This window comes from Chlorocebus sabaeus, chromosome 15 (assembly GCF_047675955.1).
Source record: "Chlorocebus sabaeus isolate Y175 chromosome 15, mChlSab1.0.hap1, whole genome shotgun sequence".
In the NCBI taxonomy this organism is placed as follows: Eukaryota; Metazoa; Chordata; class Mammalia; order Primates; family Cercopithecidae; genus Chlorocebus; species Chlorocebus sabaeus.
Window position 1 is genome coordinate 33,889,784 of NC_132918.1, and position 13,446 is coordinate 33,903,229.

Here is a 13,446-nt window from a genome sequence, read left to right on the forward strand (position 1 = left end):
TTTTCCAGTAAATTCCCTTTTGATTTAGATTAGCCAAGGTCAGTTTCTGTTGCTTGCTACTCAAGGAACTCTAACTACACCCACAATGAGCCTTTGTTTCTCAGAATCCCTTTAGTCCACACAGGTTTCAGAATGGTGCCCTAAAATTGTGCTAGAAGCAAATAAAATCTTTGCGTTGACTTGGACTCTGTTGTAATCATTTCCTACAATTTATTTCCTTCATTGCCAAGTTCAAACTGGCTATTCATTGATTGTAGTTTGTAACCTGTCTTTTGTTTCTTTCAGCATTTTTTAGTTCATGTCACACTTGGCCAAAACTTCCCACCGCATTCCTGGGACCAGGCTTGCTTTCCTCATGGTCTGCCGCTTGACACTCTCCAGGCAGAAGACACTCAGATACCTGCTAGGGAAACACAAACCTGGACAGCGTTTCTATAAGCCACAGCTTATAGAAAAACTATCAGCAAGAGCTTCTAAAATGTTCTTTCTTTTTGAATTAGTTATTTAAGTAGTTTGGGAACTTACCCTAAGAAAATTGTGAGAGAAGCATAAAGATTAAGTATATTTGTTACAGTGTTATTTTGTAGTAGCAAAAGCTAGAAAACGTTTCCCAGCAACAGAGAATTGCTCAAGAAAACAATGATATATTCATATGACAATGTGTGATGTATCAATTCAAAATCATGATTTTGTAGATTATTTAATGCTGTGAGGAAAATTCTCACAGTATCTGTGTACCAGGAGAGAAAAAACAAACCAAGACACAAAACTTTATGCACAGGGCAATCTCAACTTTTTTTTTCTTTCAAATTGGGAAGGACCACATCAACATATTAGCAGTGGTTAACTCTTTGAAGGCAGGAACTCTGTCTTGCTGAAGGTTATAGCTCTAATTCTTAGCTCAGGTCCAGGCACATAGCTTGCCTTGAGATAATGAATGAGCTTCTTTATATTTTTCCATAGTTGTATTGCTAGAGATCAATAGATACCCAAACAGTCCTATTCAAACTTCTCCCTCCTCGGGAAACCTTCACTGATCCTCCCTGCCCTTCCCAGGATCCCAAACCCAAAATTCAAATTAGTCACTCTTAGCTCCAAAAGTTTCTCTTTACACCTTTATCAGAGTACTGGCTCATCTTGTCTTTCTCCAGGAGATAATGAGTCCCTTAAGGGAAACAACTCTAAATCATTTTGTATTCTCAGAGCACTTAGCAGTGTCCAGCACACTGATTCTTTCTAAAAAAGTTCTATTTTATTTTAGATTCAGGGGATACATATACATGTTTGTTACATGGATACACTGCATAAGGGTGGGGATTGGTCTAGTGTGTTACCCAAATAGTGGACATTGTACTCAATAGATAATTTTTCAAATCCCCAATCCCCTCCCACCCTCTTTGAAGTCCTCAGTGTCTATTATTTTCATCTTTATGTCCATGTGTACCCATTGTTTAGCTCCCACTTACGAGAACATGTGATATTTGATTTTCTGTTTCTGAGTTATTTCACTTAGAATAATTAACTACAGCTCCATCCATGTTGATGCAAAGGACATGATTTCATTTTTTTTTTATGGCTGTGTAGTACTCCATGGTGTGTGTGTGTGTGTGTGTGTGTGTGTGTGTGTGTGTATCTCCCATGTGCAGGTGTCTTTTTTATATAATGATTTCTTTTCCTTTGGGTTAATATCCAGTAATGGGATTAATGGGTTGAATGGTAGTTCTATTTTTACTTCTTTGAGAGATCTCCAAACTGCTTTTCATAGAGGTTTAAGTAATTTACATTCGCACCAGCAGTGTATAGACATTCCCCTTTCTCTGCATCCATAACAACATCTGTTGTTTTTTGTTTTTAATAATAGCCCTTCTGAATGGTGTAAGATGATATCTCAGTGTGTTTTAAATTTGCATTTCTCTGCAAATTAAAACTTTTTTTCATGTGTTTGTTGGCCACTTGTGTTTCTTCTTTTGAGAAATGTCTCACATGCACTGCCCAGTTTTTCATGGGGTTTCAGCACATTGAATCTAAATGGTGGTCCCTCTGTTCCTGTTACTATAGTATAGTCACATGGGAGAAAAAAAGTTGACAGAGAAGCCAAATCTAGTGTGTATATTGGGCTCTCATGGGATTCTGGCTATCTTCAGGATTCTGGGCTGCAACTTGATATCACAGTGGGATGGCATTACACCTGTAAACCATCCCAAAGGTCTTAGTTTGCTAGGGCTGGCATACCAAATACCAAAGACTGGGTGGATTAAACAACAGACATTTCTTTTCTCACAGTTCTGGAGGCTGGAAGTCCAGGCTCAGGGGGTCAGCAGGTTTCATTTCTCCTGAGACCTCTGCTTGGCTTGTACACAGCCACTTTCTCATTGTGTCCTTACATGGTCTTCTCTCTGTGTGCAGGCATCTGGCAACCCTTCTTCTTCTAAGGACATCAGTTGTATTGCATTAGGGTCCTACCCTTATGACCTCCTTTAACTTTAATTACCTCTTTGAAAACCTTATCTCTAAATATAGTCATATCAGGGTAGGCCTTCAACATATGAATTTTGGGGGGACACAATTCAGTCCATAACATGAAGGGACATAGTAAATTCTTATTGTTTGCATTCCTGTACTTGTCAATGAAAAGAAACAATGAACACAGTGATCAAAATTTTATCCATAAACACTCTCCTGGTCATAAGTTCCAGGCTTATACTGTTGTTGCTTCATATCCCTTTAAAATAATGACCTACCTAGGTAATAGAAGTCTGCGACAACTTGCCCTTCTCCACAGCCAATAACAAGATCTGATTGCATGTAGGTTTTGTTTGTTTGATTGTTTGATGCCCAAGGAAACCTCAAACAAGTCTTTAGTATCATCGTCAACCCACAAAACAGTATTGATTGCAAAGTAATGCACAATATGTCACTTGTGTACAAGAGAGTGTTCTTTAATTGCAACAACATCCTTTACTGAGGCTAAAGAACAATGAAGGGGTTTGGGAAAGAAGTTGCTACAAGCAATCAGAGGATGTTTTAAGGACATGTAGTAATGCCAGTGTGATGGAAACTATTCTTCAACATTCTCCTTCTCAAATTAATTCCTAGTAATTTCATTTTTAATCGGTTTGTTCTTATTGTTTGATGTTATATTATAAAAATAGGGGGAGGGAGAGATAGAAGATAATCTTCTATTGGTTTAGGGCTATTTTATGCCTATATCTGTGGTTGCTGGAGGAGGCATAGAGCAAATATTCAAGGTCACATATTTGCCCCTTGCAATTCAAATTAAAATGCACCTATCTTGCAATTTTTGCTTCTTGTTTTCAGCTGGTCTTTGTCACGCTATCTCACTATCAAACCAGCCCTCTCCCCACTTCTCCTTCCACCTTGGTTTCAACACTTAAGGAATGAGAGAACATTTCTTGTTCTGATTCATGGTATCACTAGTGCATGCTCTACATGAATCTATCAACTCTCATTTTCACATATTGTGGCATGTTTACACAATCACCACCCTGCCTGTATGGAGTCTTCTAATTTAAAACTTTTTCAGGTGAAAATCATTTCTGAAATACATTTTATTTACCATTTCAAACAGATTAAAAATTTTGTTTCAGTCTGTAAGAAGGATTTATCTGTGTGCCACTCTATAAAACCCTCAAGATTTTTATCTTTCTTGAATTGTCTAAAGATAAGAGGAGATTCAATTTGCTAAGGGTCCATGCTTTTGACACAAAGACAAATATCTATGCCTGTGCTATCCTGCCTCATTAAAAAAAAAAAATCTCTAGAGATCACGGATTCTCCAGATACAGAGAATGAACCACCCAAGCCTTGCTTTCTTTATTAATTTTAGTATGTTCTTTCTCTGATGCTTCACTTCAGAAAAGAGGTATAATTACTATCTTTATGAGTCAGACTCATAGCCCAGCACCTGCTAGAAAATTAAAAAAATATCTTCCCCATGTCACATCGCAAAGTGAGGTTCTTTGTTTTCACACAGTTGCTGGTGTTCACTCATTTGCCAAAATGACTATATTGGAGGCTTTAAAAGCCATAGCGATAATGAAAAACAATGACTAGAGACATTTCCAAATGTCAATACATAAAGATAGTAACATGAACTTGATAAACTCTGGTTTTCATTCTCTTAAAATTGTTCATAGATTAATATAGGAGAGTCTGTTTCTCTCAGGCATGACAAAGCAGCAGATGCAGGCAGTTCAGGGTTGTTTTCTTAAAACATACTCCAGGTAGCTACTTAGGCATTAGGTATGGAACTTAGTAAATGCTAACTACTTCAGGAGATTCAATATATCTGAATATATTATTGACACAAAGATTAAAGAACAATTGTAAAACTGATGTCATAACATAATAACTGTCCAGCTCAGCAGAGTATAATAAAAAATCTTTACACAGTCCATTTTTTGCCTAAATGCTATGTAGAGAGATAAAGGTCAAAATACTATTGTTCTGCAGATGACAATTACAGTGTTTGATCCCAATACCAAACAGAAGACAATAAAGATGTCAACTTTCTTGGCTCTGCCATATTTTCCCAGTGATTTCAAAGGGTGTTTCTGTACAAAACTAACTTGAAGTTTACTTTGAATGAGGAATATATGCTGCACAGTCACAGACTGAGATACAGCAGGGAGAGTTCCACTACCACTCACACCCAGCCCAACTTATAACATTTCTAGGCCTTTGCCATGTGCACTGAAGGGGAAGAGCAGAGTAGAGAGGCACTGCATGTCCTTGGCCAGTGGCAATGGTAAACACAATCTCACTTGAAATTTATACAGTTGTCCCTTGGTATCCTTGAGAGATTGATTCCAAGACTCTCACAGATACCATGTTCAAGTTCCTTATATAAAATGGCATAGAATCTGCATATAATGTACATGTTTACTGCCATATACTTTAAATAATCTCCAGATTTACTTATGATATCTAATTCAATATAAATGCTATGTGAATACTTGTTATAATGCATTTTAAAACTTTGTATTTTAAAAATTATTGCATTGTTATTTTTTATTGTTTATTTCTTTTAATCACTGATTGGTTGAATCCATGATGTGGAACCCACAGAGGGCTGACTGCAATAGGAAATCTCACTTTAGAATCTGTAACTATGACCTGACCCTCACCTGGCTTTTTGTATGAATTTATATCCCTCACATATGAAAAATCAAAAAAGAATTTTAATTGAAGTGGTCTCAGAATGTTTGTATAATCAACTGGGAGGGACAAATGCAAATCTTCTCTGGAAAAATGCAATCTCAGTTGGGTCTCAAAGAATTCTTATAGATAAAGTTCCAAGGGACATAACTTCACATTGAAATACACATACCAATAGTCGCCTTTCCTTGACAAAGATCTAGCCCGCCTTGAGGATGAGCATGAGAAAACAAAACACCATGAGTGAGAACCATCAAAAACAATAAGCAGTAAAATCAGATCCATAAAGATAAGATCCATAAAGACTCAGAATATAAAATAGTAAGTTTGATGTGCTTAAAGAAATGAAAAGTTTACAAGCAAGGAATAAGAGTTTTTCAAAAATCTAGCACATTGAAGAAAATCGAATAAAGCTTTTGGAAAGAAATAATTGCTTTAGGCAGTAAGATTATAAGCCCAGATGCAGGAAGGTCTGGGATGTGAGAAAAAAATTGTAAACAAATAAATCGATAAATATGTTGAGTAAATCTAAACATTGGCTACATGTAAAAATAATAATAATATCTAATTTGTGAGATTAAAAAATATTGAATCCAAATACTAGCCAAAGTATAATATAAAACGCAAGAGGATGAAAAATTATAAGGTATTCTATGGTTCCTGCATTGTTTGGGTAGAGAATCAAGAAATTAACTTTAAGCAAGCACGTTAACATGTCTACGGTAACTCTTAAAATTAAAATAGAGATAATTGCTTTCAAAGAAGCAGAAGGTAGAGGAGGTGGGGAGAGGAATACGCAAAAGAAGAAAACAAAAAAGATGGCAAGAGACAGGGCAGAAAGCTAGAAAAATAAAAAGCACATAAGAAGGTAGAAATAAATCAAAGGAAGAACAACAAAGATAGAGTTTTAAGATCCTCTGCATGATAACAAAACAATGGGAGTTTATACACACTCTAAAATCATGAGTGTTAATTTCATACTGCTGCTAACAGCGAATAAGTAACATAAATGTCCTTTGGGAATAAAAGGCTTTATTCCATAAAAGAAGCTTTAAACTTTTGAAGGCCTGTCTCTCAAAAATGGACGTTTATAGACAGGTTTCAAGAGCACTTTTATGGTTACTAGATTTAGAACATGTTTTTATTCTTGTAAAATTTGGCCTTTGACTTTATCTGGAGAATTTTGTCTTGTGAACTGCTGTGTTGTTTGTTAGTTCTCCTCCTTTCACTCCTATATTAATACTTTTTCTCCTTTGTATTTAGAGGACCTGGTATTTTTAAGGCTAGAGCTGGGATACCATTTTTTTTTTTTTCAAAAAATGAATCAGAAAGTTCAAGACCTCAAGACTTAATATAGAAAGCGATATTTTAAAAAAGGAATGAGGTCTATAATATCGTGCTTCTACAGGATGCTAAATAGCTTCCTAAAGGGTCTTATAGGATTCCAGAGTGGATCCTTTCCATGTGTATGTTTTTCCCCCCACCTTGGTCCTACATGCTGCTGCTTTATTTTGTTCTGTAATGCTTTTTGCCATAGTTTCTGAGCTCTTCATTTGTTTGTTTGTTTGGTCAACAAACAGCACACAGAGATGCCTTCAAATTTGCTCAGGGTTCAGCAGCATATTCCTTCTCAGAGGCACAACTGGAGGGCAAGATGATGGGCATAGCCTCTAGTCCAATTCCCAATTTATTCGTGCCTATTTGCCTAATCCAGGCTTTGCCACTTCTTATCTGTGTCACTTTGAGTGAGTTGCTAACCTTTCTATAGCTCTGTTTTCTTATCTGTAAAAGGAATCCAGTAAACATACCAACACCACATGGCTCTCTTGAGGTTTAAAAGTGTTTAAAGCCCTGAGCACCATACATTGCCCATCATACGTAATACCTGTCAGCTCCTATAATGTTATTGTTACTGTATAGCTGCTGCCGCCACTACTGTGGTGTACCCGGAATCTTCTGACATAGCCAACCTCTCTATACATGCTTCTTGGTCTTCTGACATCATCGCTGCACAGAGATAATTCCACGTCCCAAGATCTAACACACCACTGCTCATCTCTCCCTCCCCACCACCACTCACACAAACTTTTTTAGCCTGGTTTGTTTTTTTTCAGATTTGCCATCTTAGAATGTTCCCAGCAAAGTGGCCTTCGGTGCCTTGAGGAGCAGCACCCACTAGGCACAGCAATGAGGGTCTGGGTTCTTCTTCTTCTTCTTATTATTATTATTATTATTTTTTTTTGAGATGGAGTATCACTCTGTGCCCAGGCTGGAGTGCAGTGGCACGATCTCGGCTCACTGCAATCTCTGCCTCCCAGGTTCAAGCGATTCTCCTGCTTCAGCCTCTGAGTACCTGGGACTACAGGTGCGTACCACCATGCTCGGTTCATTTTTGTATTAGAAACGGGGTTTTACCATGTTGGCCAGGCTGGTCTCAAAGTCTTGACATCCAGTGATCCACCCATCTTGGTCTCCCAAAGTGCTGGGATTACAGGTGTGAGCCATCACACTCAGCTGAGGCTCTTGCTGATACTCTGTTGCCTTTGTGCTTTGAGTCTTTGACTTTTTTTGACCTTTTTTCATCAAAGGGCCTTTTTTTTTTTTTAATAGAGATGAGGGTCTCTCTATGTTGCCCCAGCCTCAAGTGATTCTTCAGCCTCAGCCTCCCAAAGTGCTGAGATTACAGGCATGAGCCACCACACCTGACCCATCACAGGGCTTTTAATGGGACATTGGAAGGGGCTGCCTCAAGGCTTGTTAGCCAGATGTCATGCCACCTTATACTGGAAGTCTATTTACTACTTTTAAAGTGGGAACACAAACTGTGGGAGAAGGCCTGATGCCTGTAAAGACAGTCCTTTCAACAAGCAGGAAGGAAGTCTTTTTGGTAATGAAGGAAAGCGTCTCAGTGACCTGCAGTGAGACCTTGACCTTAATATGAATTGGCTAAGGGAGGATAATTGCCCCATTTTTACAGGCATTTAGATAAGTTAGATTTGGGGCTAAATTATCCTCTCAGGAGGGCTAAAACAACATCTAAATACTGCTGAGACAATATCCTTACCATTTGTCCAGGAAAATTCAGAACATTTGTGAGAAGATCTGTATGCTGAAACCCATGGTATTAGGTGTAGAAAAAAAGGTTTATGTTAAACGTTTAATGGTTGAATTTCAATAGTATATGAATACACAGTTCTCATCATTGAAAGTTTAGCTGTTTTTACATTAATGAGGCCAGAAGAGGCATAAATAATAAAGCAATGAACAGTTCATAAAGATTTTGTGATTGAAAAGCAGTCAGGACCATACACTCAATCAGGGCATGTGCCCTTAGACCTAGTTGAACACTCTTCTCTGTGCCCTTTCAGTAGCTGTTCTAGTTCCTGGGAGGGGTGGGGATGACTCTAGGAGCCCTGGGTATATGGGGACCACAGACAATTAAGAGTGTGCCTATGAAGTTAGCCTAAGAAACATTTAGGACATCAGTAACTAAATTAAGAACAGCAACATAGACTCTATACATATACGCCTGACCAGTTTAAAGCATCAAAGCACAAATTATAGATGAAGGCATTTTCAAAGGCCTTCACTACATGATCAAAACAAACTCTAACATTAAGTTGTATAACTATATCTGAATCATCAGTAACAACATTAAAACATGGAAAAAAGTTTTTTCATCAAATAGAGCCATCTCTTCCTACCAATGTACTACATCTAGGACACAAATGGTAATAACAAGTATAATCTCTTTTTCTGCAAGTCAGTGAGTTGTATAGATATTGACAATTTGATGACATTAACAATGACTGGCTCAGGTAACCATGTTAGTTACAAAGAACTTAAGCTTTCCCTGACCCCAAACTCAATTTTTATGTCTCACGTTTCTCTTTCACTACTCTTCTCACTGCTGCCAAGGGCTGGAAATTGAAGAACTTTCTTCTTGGTGATTGTAGGTCTGTCTTAGACTCCATAAGGTGGATGGGCTTGGTCAGTTGTGGGGTCCCTCTGGTTAAGAGTATAAGGAGTTCCAGGGGAATATGGTCACAGAGAACCACAAGGACACCACCAACGCTGACTCAGAGACTTTCCTCTTATGTGATGTGGGGCTCGAGGCCAGATGAGGCATGCAGTAGCTCTCAGGGTCCCCTCAAAGACACAGTGAACTCCTAGGTGGAGGCAGGCTGAGGGGAGGGAGCATAGCTTCTGCCTTGGATCTGAAGTCTAGGGCCCAACTCCTGGACCTCAGGTACTCTACTGGATTTTGCCAGAAGGTCTAACGCTCTGATGCAAACAGGATTTTGGTTGACCTGACTTGAGAACGTTGAAGAGTGGTCTGTCTTTAACATGGAGTCTGTGTACCCTAGGAGTACTTGAAGGAGTTGATGATTGTTAGTTCATAGGGCTTCTGGTATTTTCTTGACATAGATATTCTTGTTTAAGTGTACTGCTGAAAACATGATATTTTAGTCTACACTGAACTTTTCTCAGTTCAGATACAAGGTAGAGTGGAGTGATGGGAACAGACAATTTTGGACTAATAATTCTCCTTTCTATGCCCTGGCTTTGTTAAAGTATGCATCTGAGGGACAGTGTCATGAAAGCAAGCCAAAAACAACATTAGTAAGAAATGTTTATTGTTGCAAATAATGACAATGTATTTAAACATAAGCAGCTCTTTTCACTTCTTCTTGATATTAATCCCCAGGACACAGCATTAGCTGGAAAAAAAAAAAAAAAGAATCTTAAATAGCCAAAGCAGTATAGGTTAGTATTGCTAATTCTTTTAAATGTAATTAACAATGTTTTCTTAAACTCAACATTTACAAATAATTTACAAATAAATTTTATTTGATTAAAATATGAAGATGTATTTTTATCTAGTCTATGAAGATATACTGGATAAAATTTCTTTGAGTTCTTTCCTCTTGGCACTTATTATTTAATGAAGTAGTTAATATAATTTTATTAGACACTGTTTGAAATGTTTAAAACAGTAAAATCCTTATCTAAAGATGTTTACTTTTTTTCCTATTAATAAAAAGTAAATAAGGTTCTATGTACAGACCAATTATTTTTGTCTGCATCTACCATTCTTTTCCATTCAATGTAAACAAAATGTTAGATACTGATTCATCTCATCAAGAAATCCATTGTTAATACAATTTAACCTTTGCCTAATATTTACCAACATTTGTAACATTTGTGTTACAATGTAGAATAACTATAAAGTTATTCATGTTTTCATAGTAATTTAAGAGATCAATGAAAGTTTTACAACTGTGAAAATATCTTAATATAATAAATTTATTTTGTAAATGCCAATATTTATAACATGCTGGTTATCTTTACAATATTCTTTGTAGCTATTTAAACTTAGGATGAACAATTTCAGATATCAACCTGAAAATGTGCAAAAGATACATAGTTTAAAAAATTTTGCAGGGTATATTAGAAAAATATTGATTTATAATTGTGGAGCATAGAACGTGTAGAGTAAGTCCTTGTGTAATCCGGTCAATCACTGCCATTAAATAAGGTAGTAGTAGATTCTCTTCTTCCTAACCTCACCAAAAATGCATTTCTCAGTTACTATAGTGAACACTGTTTACTACTTGGAAAAATAAAAGATTCCAGTCTTGAGATACTATTTTACAGTTTTCAAGCTTAAACCTCAACTCTGCCATTAAAAAAGTCTGGTAATAGTGAATGAAAACTTGGCGGTGCTGGGTTTTAAAAAATCCTGCTTTAAATCACTTGAAAAATAGCAGTCACTTGAATCTTGGCAGAAACCTTAATTCCCCAGAAATTTAAGGTTCTGGATAGAAAATGACAACTGTAGAACGCACTCACTTTTAAGAAGACAGAAGATATCTCTTTGGATTAATGTGTTAGGCCATATCAAGCTCTCTTGGGACAAAAGTAGATAAATCTGGCAGTGGGGCACGATGCAAAGCCAGATGTTCATGTTTTGTAGCAAATATATTTCCAGTGCTAAGTCTTTTTACAAAAATGTCCTGTGAAAGGCTCTGCTTAAAAATACTTCAATATTCTAAATTACATATCTATCTAATTCTTGGTTTGAACTATTAACTATGAGAATTATTAATGGTAATAACAAATAACCATACAAACTAAATATTAGGACGAAATATGCTAATAATAGGTATTCAAAAGCTTTTTAATGGCAAACAAAATAAATCCTTTTCATTATTTCTAAATTCAAAAAAATTAAAGAAGATGGCCACCCTGTGGTGTCATGAGATGAGCTGACTTAATCCTTACAGACAAGGGAGCATAATGCCTCATTGTGTTAAATACAGATTTTGAAATTGAGAATCCAAATAGATTCTCATTCAGACATTGTTAGTTCTACCTTTGAAATAAATCCATCCATGTGTAATGCTGCAAGTTACAGTGTTGTATTTAAGTCATTTAGAACTACTGTCAGGGAGAATAATGGTACTGTCATATTTTCTTCATAATTTTAGTAAGTTATCTAAGCATTCTATGTTTTGCAAGCCTCAAAAGACAACCAGCATTACCAATTTTCTTTTGGGAATCAGATCTCCAAATACATGCTGTTGGGAGATTAAATTTTAGGATGATTCAGCTGCTTATGATCAAAACCAAAATGTTTCTCTTGGATTATTTTTTGAAATTTAACCTATTAATTTTATTTTGCAAAATGTATTCATCCATTGATCCATTAAATGATTGCTAAGTATCAACTAGTTTTCTAGGGCACCCAGTACAAAACAGAGGAACAAAGCAGAAAGGTATTGTTTTCTTGGTACATAGGTTAGCATTTTTTTTTAATAACTTTTTTTTTTTTTTTTTTTTTTTAAACAGTAAGTTCTTTTCAGACTCAGGGCTTTGGGTGTTGGTATAAAATATTTAACATTTTTATGAAGGAATATTGATTTTCTTTAATTCACAAGTTTTCCCTGGAGAGTTATAGATTCACAATCAATGGGTAAAGAAGTAGAGTTTGCACGTGCTAGGAGTCAGAGTGTTAAATAGTTCATTCTATGGGGGTGGGTCTCAGTGTACCACAGGTTTCAGTTAAACATAAGGGAACTGAGTACAGCAAGGCTATTTCTGTTCAATACTAATACACAGCTCTTAAAAGTGGAATATGCCAGGGCCAGTGGTAATATCATAGGCAGGGCTTTTTAAACTTCAACGAGTATACGAATCACCTAAGGATCTTATTAAAAATCAGATTCTAGTCACTAAGTGACTAGATAGGGCCGTCTGAGGACCCTATTGTCTACAGTAAAATTACAGGTTTGGACCAGGTGATGTATCAGGCCCTTCAGAACTATAAAACTATAGATTTTTAAGATAACTCTTACTTTTATGTTAGCTGCTGTCTTCTTTATTTTCTCTCATAAATGGTTATTGAAAATAAAAAGTTTTATTGTGCTGTGTTACTCCCAAAGCTTCCCAGTTAGTTGTACTTTGCATTCTTTGAGCCAAGATAGTTATTTCTCTTTAAGGTCAATTTCCAGTCTTTCTGCATAATTCTTAGGACATTTATTCAGATTAGTATTTTCCTTTAACTTTAAGGAGATTTTTTAAATGAATACGGAGTCTGTGGGGTTATTTGTTGCCTAAATAAAAATGTAGTTTCTATTATTTCACATTTTTCAGAGAAGCTATAATATTCTTAAATAGGGGCTGATCCTTTAATTGGAGCCAATCTCATAAAACGCACCCCTGCTACAGCGGCAATGGCTGGTAGTGGTTTTAAATAGCATTTAACAGGGAACAAATCCTTTCCCTTCTCTGAATAGAATTTGAATCAGTTGCCTCTTGTTTATCCCCAATATCAATATCTTTATTCAGAATTTCATTAACTCTTACCTGAACTACTGTATTAGTCCACCAACTAGTGTCCCATCTCCAGCCTTTCTATCTCATAATTACTCCAATACACTCCTGCTAGAGAAATATTCCCGAATTTCAACAATGCACAACTTGTCACTTCTAGTTGAAAGCCTGCGGTGGGTCCTTATTCAACACCTTAATCAATGAGGTCCACCTACTTTTTTCAGGTTCCCACTACCTCCCTTCACCAAATGTTTCCTACATTTCCCATAAACAGAATTTGTGACTCTTTTTACATGTTTCTTCTACCTCGTATACCTTCTTCCATAAATCCCATCTATTCTTCAAGATCCATTGTAAATGCCGATTCTTGCTTAAAGTATTCCCTGATTCTTCTAGCAAAAAGGTGAATTCACATAACACCTTGCTGTCAAC